The sequence below is a fragment of the Elephantulus edwardii genome, unplaced genomic scaffold (genome assembly GCF_000299155.1).
Source record: "Elephantulus edwardii isolate Elephantulus edwardi_28Jun2011 unplaced genomic scaffold, EleEdw1.0 scaffold00161, whole genome shotgun sequence".
In the NCBI taxonomy this organism is placed as follows: Eukaryota; Metazoa; Chordata; class Mammalia; order Macroscelidea; family Macroscelididae; genus Elephantulus; species Elephantulus edwardii.
This window is the reverse complement of record NW_006399911.1, coordinates 40,550-55,521: the sequence shown is the minus strand read 5'-3', so window position 1 is coordinate 55,521 and position 14,972 is coordinate 40,550.

Genomic DNA, 14,972 nt, shown 5'->3' with positions numbered 1-14,972 from the left:
ATATTTTTTATATTCAGGTGGAATAAGCAGAGTTATAGTTTGGTTCTCAGGGACCTGTTTTTATTTTCTTCAGTTTAATTTGGACTTGCATATGAGTACTTGATGGTCTCTTCCACAGTCAGTCCAAGGTCTTGATATAGATTAGATTTTAAAATTACAAATTGTAAAATGCAACAAGAAGAACAGCAGTTGTCAGAGTCAATGCTAGTTAAACAGTCTATTTTTCCATATTAAAATAATTTCATGTTTTAAAAGAGTGTTTAAATTTCTCTCTGATAAAATTATGACCTCTCTGAGGGCCGAATCTTCTCCTCTAATATTAACTACTTAAGAATAATAGCTATTTTAAAACGAACTGAGGAAAAAGTAGTTTTTAAAATTTGAATTGCTATTTATTCATAAAGAAGACATCTTTTTCTGGAAATGTATTATTTTGTCATTTATTGTCTAAGGGCCTTGGGCAATGAAGCTGAAGTGAAATCATGAATGCTTCAGCCAGGATAAGCTTCAGCTCCCATGTGTTCAGCCATAAGTCATCCTATTTTACAACTCCTTTCCACCCTAGACGTTTCTAGGATGCATCAGGGTTGTGTCACACACATATATCCTCAGAAATTAGTCCACTCAGGATCATTGACCCAGCTTCTTCACTGATGGTGCTTCGATGATCCCTATTGATGGTGCCCTCCTTGAATATACTACTGTCCTCCATGAGCATCCACACTGAGCCCAACACAATTCTGTGTTGTAATCTCTCAACTGGCCCTCTGGGTCACACTGCTTTCAGCAAAATTTTCAAAGTCTTTCAGGATAAAACTTTTTCTCACTGAGGTCTAATTCCTCCTCAGTCACTAGGGGTTGTGACCATTTCTCCTTGACCGTTTGTTCCTGACCATTTCTCCCCAGGCATATGTGTATTCTATCTCTCAGTTTCTGTAGGCCCCATAGGATCCCCTCTGTTCATATCAAGTCCTGGGGTTGTTTTTTGTTGTTGTATTTATTTACTTATTTTTATTTCTTTTCAGTGTACCATCAAATCAGATCTGACTGGTACAGGAGGAGATTGCCCCTCCTTCTCCAGCAGAGGATCTGGGGGATTCAAACCGCATACTTCTGGGATTGCAGTGCAGCTTCTTGCCACTAGGCCACCAGAGCTCCTCATGTCAAGTCTTACAAAGAGGTTATCTGAAGCAATCTCTATCTTTGAGATTCCCATTCTCTGAATTCCAGTTACAATTTAGCTAGGATCTCTATCCTCAAAGATGCCCCATGGCTTACTGCATAATGCAACTGGCTGCAAACGGAAGGGTGGGCGGCCGGAGCTCCCTAGACTTTCCTTAGGAGAAAAATGCAGCTCTGCTTACACAAAGATTTACAGCTTGAGGACCAATGGAGGATAGCTATGACTTTGAATCAACTCAGTGACAATAGGTCACATACTAAAAATGAGCAACAATTTAAAAAAATCCCCATAACCAAACTGCATACTTGTAACTTATTGACTTATATTTGCTTTTGGGGGAAAGAATGTACTACACCTAAATGCAGAGCCTCACTTTATAGTCAGTCACCCTGGAGGGAAGGAGAAAGCTAAAGCTCATATAACTGAGCTCATTCATCAGTCATTAAGTAAGCACTTAGCTATTATATGTGCAGTTTCAAGAAGGCCTCAAGAAGAACTTGGAGGATTATAAAGTTATTCTTATCTTTGAGAATCTTAGAGAATACATGAGTGACATAAGTGTAAAGAATAATCCAGATATCCCACTATTTAAGTGCTATAAAAAGGTCAATTGTTTTCTAATACATTTTTTGAGCAAAAGTTTACAAATCACACTGAGTTTTCACCCAATCATTAATACACATTTTGTTTTATAACATTGTAATGACAATTTCATTCAATCATTAATACACATTTTTATAATATCATTTGTTGTTGTTGTTGTTGTTATGTGCCATCGAGTCTCTTGCAACTCATAGCGACCCTATGTACAACAGCCCTAAACTCTGTTTAGCCCTCTGCTCTGTCGTGTGCCAGTCGCACTGTCTCTGATACACCCACCCTGATTATCCCAGTCACTGAATCAATCCACCTCATAGAGGGCCTTCCCCTCCTGTGACGTCCCTCCACCTTCCCAAGCATGATGTCCCTCTCCAAGGACTGGTCCCTCCTTACAAAATGTCCGAAGTATGTCAGATGAAGCTTCAGAATCCTTGCCTCTAAGGAGCAGTGTGATTTAACCCTCTCCAGGGTGAATCTGTTTGTTTTCTTAGCAGCCCATGGTACCCTCAATACTCTTCTCCAACACCACAGCTCAAAGGCATCAATTCTCCTTCTATCCTCCTTAGTCACTGTCCAACTCTCTGATGCATAACAAGTGATTGCAAAGACCATGGCCTGTATCAGACACACATTAGTCTCCAGAGAGACACCACTGCTCTTCAATACTTTGGAGAGGTCCCTAACAGCAGACTTTCCCATCACAATATGTCTTTTAATTTCCTGGCTTTTGGTGCCAAGAATGTTGACTGTGGAGCCAAGCAAACTAAAGCTGTGAACAATCACAATCTCTTCACCATCCATTCTGATGCTGCCAATTGGTCCAGTGGTGAGAATCTTTGTCTTCTTGATATTGAGCCTCAATCCATATTGAAGGCTGCAGTCCTTGACCCTCTGCAGCAAGCGCTTTAGGTCCTCCTCAGTTTCAGCAAGCAGGGTTGTGTCATCTGCACAACACAGATTGTCAATAGTTCTTCCACCAATCCTAATATCACATATCCCCTCATAGAGCCCAGCCTCCTGGATAATCTGTTCTGCATACAGGTTGAAAAGGTATAGAGACAGGACACATGCCTGGCATATGCCCTTACCAGTTTTGAACCATGCAGTGTTTCCTTGCTCTGTTCTGACGACTGCCTCTTGGTCCAAGTATAAGTTTCACATTAGCACGATCAAAAGTGTTCTGGGATTCCCATTCTTTTCAGAGTCACCCACAGTTTTTTGTGATCCACACAGTCAAACGCCTTTTCATAATCAATGAAACACAGATAGACATTCCTCTGGTATTCCCTGCTTTCAGCTAAGATTCATCTAACATTAGCTCCAATATCCCTAGTACCACTACCCATGTTAAACCCAGAATGGACTTCTGACAGTTCTCTGCTGATGTGCTGTTCCAGTTGTTATCAATTACAGTGGAGTAATATAATTAACTCATTACAACATCTGATCAATCTCTTATGTTGCTGTTCCTTTCATCCAATTTGTCTCCTTATTGATTTTTACTCCCATCTCCCTCCCTTCCTCCCTTCTCATCCCTGGTAACCAAGCAAAAATGATTCTATGTGTAAACTTAAACCTTTTCTTAGCTTTTTAAAATAGTGGTCTTATAATAGATGAATCCTTTTTTACACACTTATTTTGCTTAACATACTTATAACACTTATTTTGCTTAACTGGCTTCTAGACACATCCATGTTTTCAGTGTTTCATTAATTCTTTACTGTATTCTAGAGTTGCATACTACTCCATTGTATCACAATGTCTTCATCCATTCATATGCTGATAGACATGTGAGTTGTTTCCATCTCTTTGCTTTTGTAAATAAAGCTGAACATGGCTGTGTGTATATCTGTTTGTGTAATAGCTCTTCTTTGTTTGGAATGTATAACTAGTAGTGGGATTCCTGGATGAAATAGTATTTCTATTCCCAGCTTTCTGTGTTGTTGTTATGTATTATCAAGTCAGACTGACTCATAGCTGAGCCTCCAGAGAGTTTTCAGAGCCTGTAAATCATATGGGAGGAGTTTGCCCATCTTTCTCCCACAGAGCAGCTGGTGGATTTGAAATGCATGCCATAGGATTGGCAGTGAAACTCCTTACAACTAAGCCATCAGAGCCAACATAAACTCTTCCTAACCCCTCCCTGAGCTCTAAGAGCTTCTTAGCTAAGAAAGCTTCAAACTGCTTTCAATAGTGTTTGGAACATTTACAAACCTTCACAAACATTTACAAACTACCAGCAAACTGTGAGAGTTCTAATATCTCTACTTCTTTCCCAGTAATTTTTTTCTCTCAATGTGGTGGTTGTTCCTGGTTGAGATGATACCTCATTATTGTTGTTATGTGCCATTGAGTCTCCCACAACTCATAGTGACCCTGTGTACAACAGACCTAAACTCTGCTCTATCCTGTGCCAATCTTACTGTCTCTGACACACCTACCTCAATTACCCCAGTCATTGAATTAATCCATCTCATCCAGGAATTTCCTCTCTTGTGCTGTCCCTCCACCCTCCCAGGAATGATGTCCCTCTACAAGGACTGGTCCCTCCTTGCAACACGTCCAAACTACGTCAGATGAAGCTTCAGAATCCTTGCCTTCTGGAGCTTAAGGAGCAGCCTGGTTTTATCCTCTCTAGGATAAACCTATTTGTTCTCCTAGTTATCCATGGTATATTCAATACTCTTCTCCAGCACCACAGCTTAAAGGCATCAATTCTCCTTCTATAATCCCTAGTTATTGTACAGCTTTCTGATGATTAGCAAGTAATTGCAAAGACTATGGCCTGAATCAGGTACAACTAAGTCTCCAGAATGACATCGTTGCTCTTCAGTATATTGGAGAGGTCTCTGACAGCAGACTTTCCCATTGCAATTCATCCTTTGATTTCCTGCCTGCTCATACCAAGAATGTTGATTGTGGAGCCAGGCAACTGAAGCTGTTGACAATCTCAATCTCTTCACCATCTATCATGATGCTACGAATCAGCCCATTGGTGAGAATCTTTGTTTTATTGATGTTGAGCTTTAATCCATATTTAAGTCTGCAGTCCTTGACCCTCTGCAGCAAGTGCTTCAGGTCATCCTCAGTTTCAGCAAGCAGGGTTGTATCATCTGCATAATGCAGATTGTTGATGAGTCTTCATCCAATACTGGTGCTACATTCTTTCTCATAGAGCCCAGCCTCCTGGATGATCTTTTCTGCATATAAATTGAAAAGGTATGGAGACAGGGCACATCCCTGGCATACACCCTTCCCTATTTTGAACTATTTCCAACCCTCCCTATCTTGAAACATTGGTTTCCTTGCTCTGTTCTGACAACTGCCTCCTGGTCCAAGTGTAGTTTTTGCATAAGCACAATCAAGGGTTCTGGAATTCTCATTCTTCTCAGAGGAGGCATAGTTTATTGAGATCCACACAGTAAAATGTCTTGCATAGCCAATGAAACAGATAGACATTCCTCTGGTACTCCCTACCTTTAGCCAAGATCGATCTAATATTAGCTGTAATATTCCTAATACTATGGGCTCTTCTAAACTCAGCCTGCACATCTAGCAGTTCTCTGTTGATGTGCCGCTCCAATTATTTTATAATTTTCAGCAGAATTTTGTTTGCATGTGTTATTTTTGTTTATCATTCTAGAGGCTCAGAGACCTGTTGTATCTATAGCTTGATATCTAATTTGATATGAAATGTTCCTAGCCATTAGTTCTTTAATTATTCCTTTACCGTCCTTCTTTGTTTGCTCTCTTTTAAGTACTCTATTTATATGTATTTTAGTCCTTCTGTTCTATAGTTTCTATACTTTTGTCTCTTAGTGTTGGAGATTATATATATTTTCCTGACTGGATATCTGATTCATTCGTTTTCTTTTCAATCATATCTAATATAAAGTTAGAACTTGTAGGGAGTTAAACTGACCAAGGAAGGAACTGCCTGGTTAAAGACTCCTTGTGCTGGGACAGCATGACCTTGATTCTCACGCTGAAGCTGCCTTCTGATAAACATGTAGTTATGCAAACCGGGTAGGTGAGCAAATAATAAAAGAAACAATAATAAATATATTGGAGTCCAGTTAATGTGTTTTATCTCTTGTGTCATGAAAACCTTGCAAAAAAAAAAAACAATGAGGACTACAGGTCGTGAGGACCCCAACCCCAAGTTCCTCTCCCCTTGCATCTAGACTAAGAGAAATCTTGAATAGTTGATTCCATCACCTAGCACCTTCTGGCTGGTTGAAGAAGTGTAACAAGACTCTTAATATTTGTTTTGATAGTTCCAGTCCTGTCATTCTCATTTATTTCTGTTTTAAAGTTTATAATTCTCTGCTTAGTTCTTAATCTCTTGGAACATATTCGCCTTAGGGATTTAACAGTTTTGAGTGAGAAATTAATTGCACTCCACAGGAGAAGGATGAGCCATCTCCTCACATGGGACTTACTGCCTTTGAAAACTGGTTGGAGGATCAGCTATGAGTCGGTTCTGCCTCAACAGCACACACCAGTCAGAGGTCTACTCCTGCCATTACACTGAGTTTCTATTGACTTGATACTTTGTCAGTTTTATCTTTTCTGTTGTATGTAATATATCGTATATTAATTATTCCATAAATTATTTGAATCTTGGGTCATGATAACATTCACTAGAGAGAATCTACATTTGCTTTTTGGCAGGCGTGAAACAAGAATTTAGATAAAGTTCTTCTGAGATAGAGGTTGAGATTATTGGAGGCTGGGTTTCAGTCCACCTGATCCTTAGCAGTCAAGTTTGCCATCTCAAGCGTGGATTACTTTCCAGGGCTACTCCTCTTTAGGGAACCACCCTCATCACAAGGTTATCAGAATATCTGCTCAGTTTCCCAGCCTTTCTGTATTTCTTTAGGATATGGAAGATGTCCCGAGCCAACAGCAGCCTGAGCTTACCGGCATGGTTTTTTACTTATTACTGAATCTGAGCCCTGAAGTTCTTTACTGTGTCGTTAGTTCATCAGGGCTCCAAATGAATTCTTCTTCTATTTTGTGCAATTTTCCTAATTGATCTCAGTGGAAAAGTTGCTCTCTGCTATTTAGTCCGTCATTTCCTGAAGATGGCTGAGTTAATCTTCATTAACATTTTATTCTTGCCAGATGTTTAGTATATGTTAATAGTAAACTAAACATCCATTTTTCTTTTTAAATATGATTTTTTTTGTTTCTTTATTCCTTGGTGAAAATACTATTAGAACATTTTCTAAATGACTGGGAAACAAAGCAGATGGCCAAAGAAGATAAAAAAGATCAAGTTAATTTTCAAACTGCAAAATTTTATTGGAGATATAAGAATCATTCTTAAGATTAAATTTAGTGAACGTTCTTCTTTTTAAAGGGCAATTCAATTTTCAGCATTTATGTTTTATTTGTCTCTAAAGATAATTTCTCTTAATGGAAAGCATAAAGTAATAAAATATTTAATAAATTTGAACAGGTCTTGGTTTTACTTCCTATTTGACTTCAGGTTTTGCAGAACATATGTTGTCATACCAGATGGTAGGCAGCAACAAGTTGAAAGTGAAAATGAAACAGGTTGCCTTATAAGAATGATGATAGTCAAATCTAGGATCAATAATAAAATAAATCCATCTTAGCTGGAGAGATGATAAATGTAGAAAAGATTGACATTGTCAACAATTTTATTTTACTTGAACCAACAGTCCACACCATGGTATCAACAAGAAATAAAAATAAAAAGACATGTTCCATTGGGAAAAACCTGCTGTCAAGACCCTCTTCAAAATGCTAAAGAGCAATGATGTCATGTCAGTTTAAAGACTAAGGTGCACCTGGTTCTAGGTATACCCTTTTCAACTGCTTCCTATATGTCTTTTTCTGTCTGAGAGGTAGACACCAAGTAAGGAACACTGAAGAAGAATTGATGCCTTAGAATTGTGGTGTTGGAGAAGAGTATTGCATGTCCCATGGATTGCTGCAAGAACAAATTTGTCTTCTGGGAAGTACACCCAAGGTGCTCCTTTGAGATAAATATAATAAAACTTGTCTTAAATATTTTGGGCATGTTGTCAGGAGGAAAGTCAGTGAAGAAGTAGAGGACCCTCAACAAGATGGATTGATTTTGATGCAGTGACTTCAACAATGGGCTTGAGTATAACAGATTGTGATGCTGGTGCATGATAGTGCAAGATTCAGATCTGTCTCGATGAGTTGTAGTACCGATTAACAATAATCTAAGGCTAGAGCAAGCCAGTACAAATATACACAAGGCAAGATGGCCTTGGGATTCAGTGAGGCAGCAATAATGAGGGAAAGGTCAGCCAACCTGAAAAACTAGGGCAGTGTTATCTCAAAGGATCAGATGAGGCACTATAACCAGAAAAGTGTGCATTTATTTCCTTCTGTTTAGATCCATTGTCCTTCTAAAAGGGCCAGCAAAGAAGAATGTAAGGGAAGGGAATTTTACAGTGATTTCTGTGGTGTGAGAGAGAAACAGAATTATATACCTTGGTGGTGTGGTCAGTAGGGGGTTTTGTTATTAACTCAAGCCTCTCTGGCAGCTCGGCTGGAAAAAGATGAGCAATCTCCTGGAGCCAATCATAGCCTTCTGAAAACCTCCTGAAGCTGTGAGTCGATTTAGATACTATCACAAGGAATGAGTGAGTGTGTGGGCAAAGGCAATTAGAGTCTCCAAAGAAAACTTGTGAACTGCTTTCCCAGAGTTGATCCTATTTCTCTCTCTGAGTAGAAAACTACATTGAGACAGGACTGAGATGTATTGACATTATCTGCAACTGTGCTGATTTAAAAGTTAAAAAAAAAAAGGGCTCAAATATGCAAGCAGAAAAGCACAAGAAAAATCAATATGAGGCCACTGGTTTATCTTCTACACAGCATCCTGTTTGGTATGCATATATTCTAATACATAATAAAGTGAAAAGAAAAGAAATGGCAAAGTCATTTTTCTGACAGTGATGATGATGATACTTAAGCAGTCTTGATGATTAGTTGATAAGAATGCTGTGAAACTTGTAGATCTTTTCACAAATAATCAGCCACATCTTTCTTTCATGGAGTAACTCCTATGTTCCATATACTGAAGTTCCAGTTAGCAACTATGGGCTTAAAAATAGTATCACCAGGAGGTCTTCCTGATTCTGATAACTATTATTGATTTTGCTTTGCTAGCTATCTGAGCAGGGAGTTCTGGTGGCTTGTTGAGAGTTCTGGGTCTGGTGCCAGAGCTCCCTTATTGCACAAATCTCATTCCCAATCCCTTACATCTCCTGAATGAAAATTCTGTAAATAAATATACATAAATTTCGGTAAGTAAACTTATCAAACTTCAAAAACAAGAGTATAGTCGAAGAGAACAAATAGAATACCAGGGACAATAAAACTTCAATCACTGCTTAAATACACCCATATAATGAACTTGAAGCACTATAAAACAATTTTATGTTTAATATTAATATACTGCCAGATGTGCAGATTGGGTTTAGAAGAAGCCATAGTACTAGGGATATTATAGCTAACGTTAGATGGTTCTTGGCTGAAAGCAGAGAGTACTAGAGGGATGTCTATCTGTGTTTCGTTGACTATAGATTGAAGGCATTGAACTCTGTGGATTACAACAGACTGCGCTGACTCTGAGAAGAATGGAAATCCCAGAATATTTAATTGTGCTTACGTGAAACTTATACTTGGACCAGGAGGCAGTGGTCAGAACAGAGCAAGGAAACGCTACATGGTTCAAAATTGGGAAGGGTTTATGCCAGGGATGTATCCTGTCTCCATACTTTTTCAATCTATATGCAGAACAGATCATCTGGGAGGCTGGGTTTTCTGCGGAGGAATGTGGCATCAGGATTGGAGAAAGATTCATCAACAACCTGCATTATGCAGATGACACAACCCTGCTTGCTGAAACTGAGGAGGACATTACATGCTTGCTGCAGAAGGTCAAGGACTGCAGCCTTCAATATGGATTGAAGCTCAACATCAAGAAAACAGATTGTCACCACTGGGCTGATTGGCAGTATCATGACAGATGGTGATGAGATTGAGATTGTTAACAGCTTTACTTTGCTTGACTCTACAATCAACACTCTTGTTCCAACAGCCAGTAAAGAGACCAATTACAATGGAAAAGTCTGTTTCAAGGACCTCTCTAGAGTACTGAAGAGCAATGATGTCAGTCTGGAGACTAAGGTGTGCCGGATCCAGGCCATAGTCTTTGCAATTGCTTGCTCATCATCAGAAAGTGGGACAATGACTAGGGATGATAGAAGGAGAATCCATGCCTTTGAGCTGTGGTGCTGGAGAAGTTTATTGCTTGTACCATGGACTACCAGAAGAATAAACAGGTTCATCCTGGAGAGGACAAGTCTGCTCCTTGGAGGCAAGGAATCTGAGGCTTCCTCTGATATACTTTGGCCATGTTGCAAGGAGTGGCTAGTCCTTGGAGAAGGACATCATGCTTGGAAAGGTGGAGGGACAGGGAAAGAGAGAAAGACCCTGGATGAGAAGGATTGATTCAGTGACTAGGGTAATGATAGTAGGTGTGTCAGAGACAGTAAAGTTGGCACAGGATAAAGCATGTTTCAGGGCTATTGTACATAGGGTCACTAAGAGTCGCAAGTGACCAGACAGCACATAACAACAACAACAACAACAACAACAACAACAACAGTAATATACTATTTAATTAGTTCATTTTCTTTTTTTAAAAATTTTTTAAATTAATTAAATTTCTTACAATATTTGAAGAAGGTTCTTAACACACAAAGGCAAGGGAGGTGTATTCTTGAGAGGCCCAAGCTTTGTTTCCTGATCCCAGGCTTCAGTCCCACTTAACCAAGCCACTCTCGGGTCATGCTGCAGTCACCAGTGGTAGGCCCTTGCTGCCTAGGAGTTTCTATCTGGTTGGTGTTACAGACAATCTTTAAGGTTTCTACCAGGTTTTCTCTTTCTGCCTTGAGCTGGTGCCACTTTCAATGCAGTAGATATTCGTTTCCATCAGCTTCTTCTTATCCTGCCTCCATAGGTGAAGACCCTGGCTAGGCCACTTGCAGCACTGTCATGGCCGATTGCTCTAAGCAAGGGATGTCTTTGCCTTCAGGACCAAAGATCTTGTCCACTTGCACGCTGGTGTACCACACACTATGGAGTTGAGCAGGTGCTCCTTCTGAAACCAATCGGGAAGGACGTGCAAATCCACATATCCTGGCAAGAAAGCAGGAAGTCTCCCCTCTTCGTCCCCTTGCTGGGGCATAGCTGCCGTGGTTGCTTCCAGCAACTTCTTGACCTGGTGTGTCCATTCCGTTGGCGTTGCTGAATCATTGGGTCTTTATCAGGGAATTGGGATATGCCAGCCTCTCCGGGGTAAAGGAGATCTGCAACACGTGCTCTTTGTCTTTTTAAGATCCATGTCTTTAGATTTTTTTTTAAAACAAAAATAGTTAGAGGTAGCTTATGAAGTTCTGGTGACTTATTGCTGAGTTCAAATGCACCAGCTGATCTGCAGGAGAAATACAGACAATCTTTTCCCTTTTGATTAGCTGCCTCTGAAAACCTACTGGAGGGTCAGATAGGATCGGTTCCAATTCAGTGGTACACAATAACAATGCATCTGAGCAGGCTCTCTATCAGTGTGGTGCTTAACATGTTGCACTGGCAATCTGATGCTCAGTCATGAAAATCCACCAGTTGTTCCATGAGAAAGGTGAGCAGTCTCCCCCTGTAAAGATTCTCGGCCTCAGAAACTTAGAAATGACAGGCCACAATGAGTCCAAATGGGCAGACAGCAGTGAGATTTTGGCTTTTAATTTTGATCCATCTTAAAAAAAAATGAGATCCATTTAAAAAGGATAAGTCTCCCTCCCTTCCTCCCTCCCCCCCACCCCCGCAGCTGAGCAGCACAGGCAGCCCCCTCCTGAGCTCACCTCCCCTTCTCAGGGTGGCAGACGCGGGTGGGCAGGGTTGGGACCCTGGCAGCCATCCTACCCTGGGAGCTGGCTGGCTGAAGAGCAGCAGTAGTGGGCAGCACTAGCAGCGGCAGGTTACAGAGGAGGCGAGGAGTGTTAGTCTGCCTGGCTGACTCCTGTTCCCCCATGGATGGTGCCTGGCAAGGTCTGAGGGGCCTGGGCTGGGAGGTGGATGCTGGGATGTTGTTTTCTGTTAAATGTTCCAATGTATTACAAACTGTTTTCATGGTGTGTTTTAACCCATCTACCAACATTTACTCCCTCCACAAAATAGTGCTTCTAGGGGAGACTGTTTTTGCCTCTGAAATAAAACTAATCAAGCTATGACACCTTGACCCACTTGACAATGATATTTCTTTTTTTAAAATTGAGATTTTAATGAAAGATTATAGAGGACTTGGATTTCATTCATTCATTGTTGCATATTTTCTTCCCTGCCCACTGCTCTCCCCAGTTCTCTTTTCTCTTTGAAAAAAGAAAAAATTCTTTCATAACACTTTGTTACATCATTAGTCAGTCATGGTTGACACTACCTGGAGTCATAACTATGGTATGGTGAAGATCTCAATGTAAGAGGACATTGTCGGTCATAAATCAGTAGAAGAGTAAGTCCACAAGAAAGGAAATTGAGATACTAATGACATGATCAAAAACAATCTTTGAAAATTTTGGTCAAAAAAAATCAAGAAATAAATAAAATAAAAATGGAATCATATAGCTAATATAAGGGCAACAGTGAACAATATCCATATAATTTGTTTACATTAAAACTTAGCCTAGTTGGTTATGTTGTTGGTTTTTTTTTCAGCCTAGTTTTACAGTAAGCCAGGCCACTGTTACTTACCAGTAAGATTCGGAAACTCTTCCACCCTCGCTGACCTGTATAATCCTCTGACGCTGCTTCAATAGAAAATAGTATAAGACAGAAGTCTTTCCCATTTTGTCAATAACAAGTCAATAAAAGCATTATTGTAAAGTAAATATAAGGATGAGGGGCAGGGAAGGTGGAAGCAGAGGGATGAGGGTGTGCAGGGGGAGGGCAGATTAATCATGGAGTTGTACAATTTGATGGGGAGGAGTTGGAAGACTCTACTCTGGAAAACAATGTATACGAATTTTGTAAATAAGCTAGTATAATAAATTTTTTTAGAAGATAAAAACGAAAAAAAATTTGAAGGAATAGTCTTTTTTGTCTATAATGTTAGAGCTTCTGATGCCATATATTAAAGGACCTCCTGTGTAAATAATTACTGGTTTTTCAAGAAAATAAAAAGCCAGCCCCTGCTAATATTTGATGGAGTGTATTTTCACATATGATTTGGTGCTGTAAAATGAATGAATCTTCTGCCAAATAAACCTCATCTAATATATGAATTTTATTATGGATCCAGTTTCTATTAACAGAAGTAGTCATTATTTAGTTATAAATTGTTTGGTTAACTGATTATATCCGAAGACTTTTTAAGTCTGAACTATTTGAATTCCTGTTTTATAAGTGAATTTTTGAAAGATACTAATACATTTTTTAAAATTGTTGTTGTTGTTGACTCATAGCAACCCTGTGTACAAGAGCTCTAAATGCTCTTCTATCCTGTGCCAAACTAGCCATCTCAAACGCACTTATTCACACGGCTCCACTCACAGAATCGATCCATCTCATCGAAGGTCTTCCTCTCCTTCACCACCCCTCCACTCTGCCAAACATGATGTCCCTCTCCAAGGACCGGTCCCTCCTTGCAACATACCCAAAATATGTCAGACGAAGCTTCAGAATCCTTGACTCCAAAGAGCCTTCTGGCTTCACCCTCTCCAAGTCAAACCTGCTTGTTCTCCTAGCAGTCCATGAAATATTAAACACTCTTCTCCAACACCACAGCTCAAAGGCATCAATTCTCTATCAACTCTAGTGACTGTCCAACTGTCTGATGCATAGCACGTAATTGCGAAGACTATAGCCCAGATCAGGTACACCTCTGTCTCCAGCCTGATGTCATTGCTCTTCAGTACTCTTGAGAGGTCCCTCACAGCTGACTTTCCCAATGCAATTCGTCTCTTGACTTCCTGTCTGCTGTTACCAACAATGTTGATTGTGGAGCCAAGTAAACTAAAACTGTTAACTGTCTCAATCTCTTCGCCATCCATTGGAAAAGTTAATATCAAAATCAAGGATATTCCCCAAATGGGTAAATCTTTTATAACAGAAAGTATAAATCTATTTTGATAGTATACTTATAAAATTCTACCAAATTTACTTATTGAAAATTAAATAAATGGCTTAAACGGAAAAAAAAACCCAGGTAAAAACTGAGGCAGATTAATTTATTTAATTAATAAATTTGTTGTTACTCGATGTTTGGTGTCAAGTTGGAACCAACTCATAGCTGACCCTCCAGTGGATTTTCAGAGACATTTAATTACATAGGAGATTGCCCATCCTTCTCCCACAGAATAGTTGGTGGGTTCAAACCACGTGCCTTTGGGATTGCAGCATAGCTTCTTCCCACTGAGCCATCAGAGCTCCTTCATTTTAACTTAGGACTCCCAATATGAGATAATAACTAAAACTCCATTTTAAATAAAAAAGAACCTCTGAATCAGAAATGTAATCTGTCACTCTCTGGGATTGAATCTCCTTTAACTATAAAAAGAATGGTAAAAAAAAAAATCAGAAAGTGCTGTACTTTGGCTTGTTTATAAGTTTTGCTTGCTGTTTAGGAAATGAGATTTAAAGTAATTCTGAGGACATATACTTAATGAAAATAAACTTCAGAATTATGCATGCTGTCACTGAAATCACTCATGGATGGCCTCATGATTGTTTGAGGCCAGATGGGCCCAATTTAAGGATTACTGTGTAACTTTAAAAAACCAAAAAACTAAATATCTTGGAAACATATGCAATCTACCACTCAGATATACAATCACTCAATTTTATGATTGTTACCTAAATGTCAATCACAGAAATGTTGACGTTCCTGGTAAACCTTACCAGTCAGGCACTTGGGATTTTTTATTAACTTTCCTTATAGAAACCCTCTGAATGATCCTTAGAATTCCTTTGGACCCTGTGATTCTCAATTTGCATATTGCCTTCTTGTTCAAGTAAAGCTTTCTTTTTTCTTTTAATAATATTTTATTTTATTGGGAAAAACATATTGGGGGTACAAGGAGGTGAGGGTTGGGGGCAGAAGGGTGAGGATGGGCCAGGATGCAGT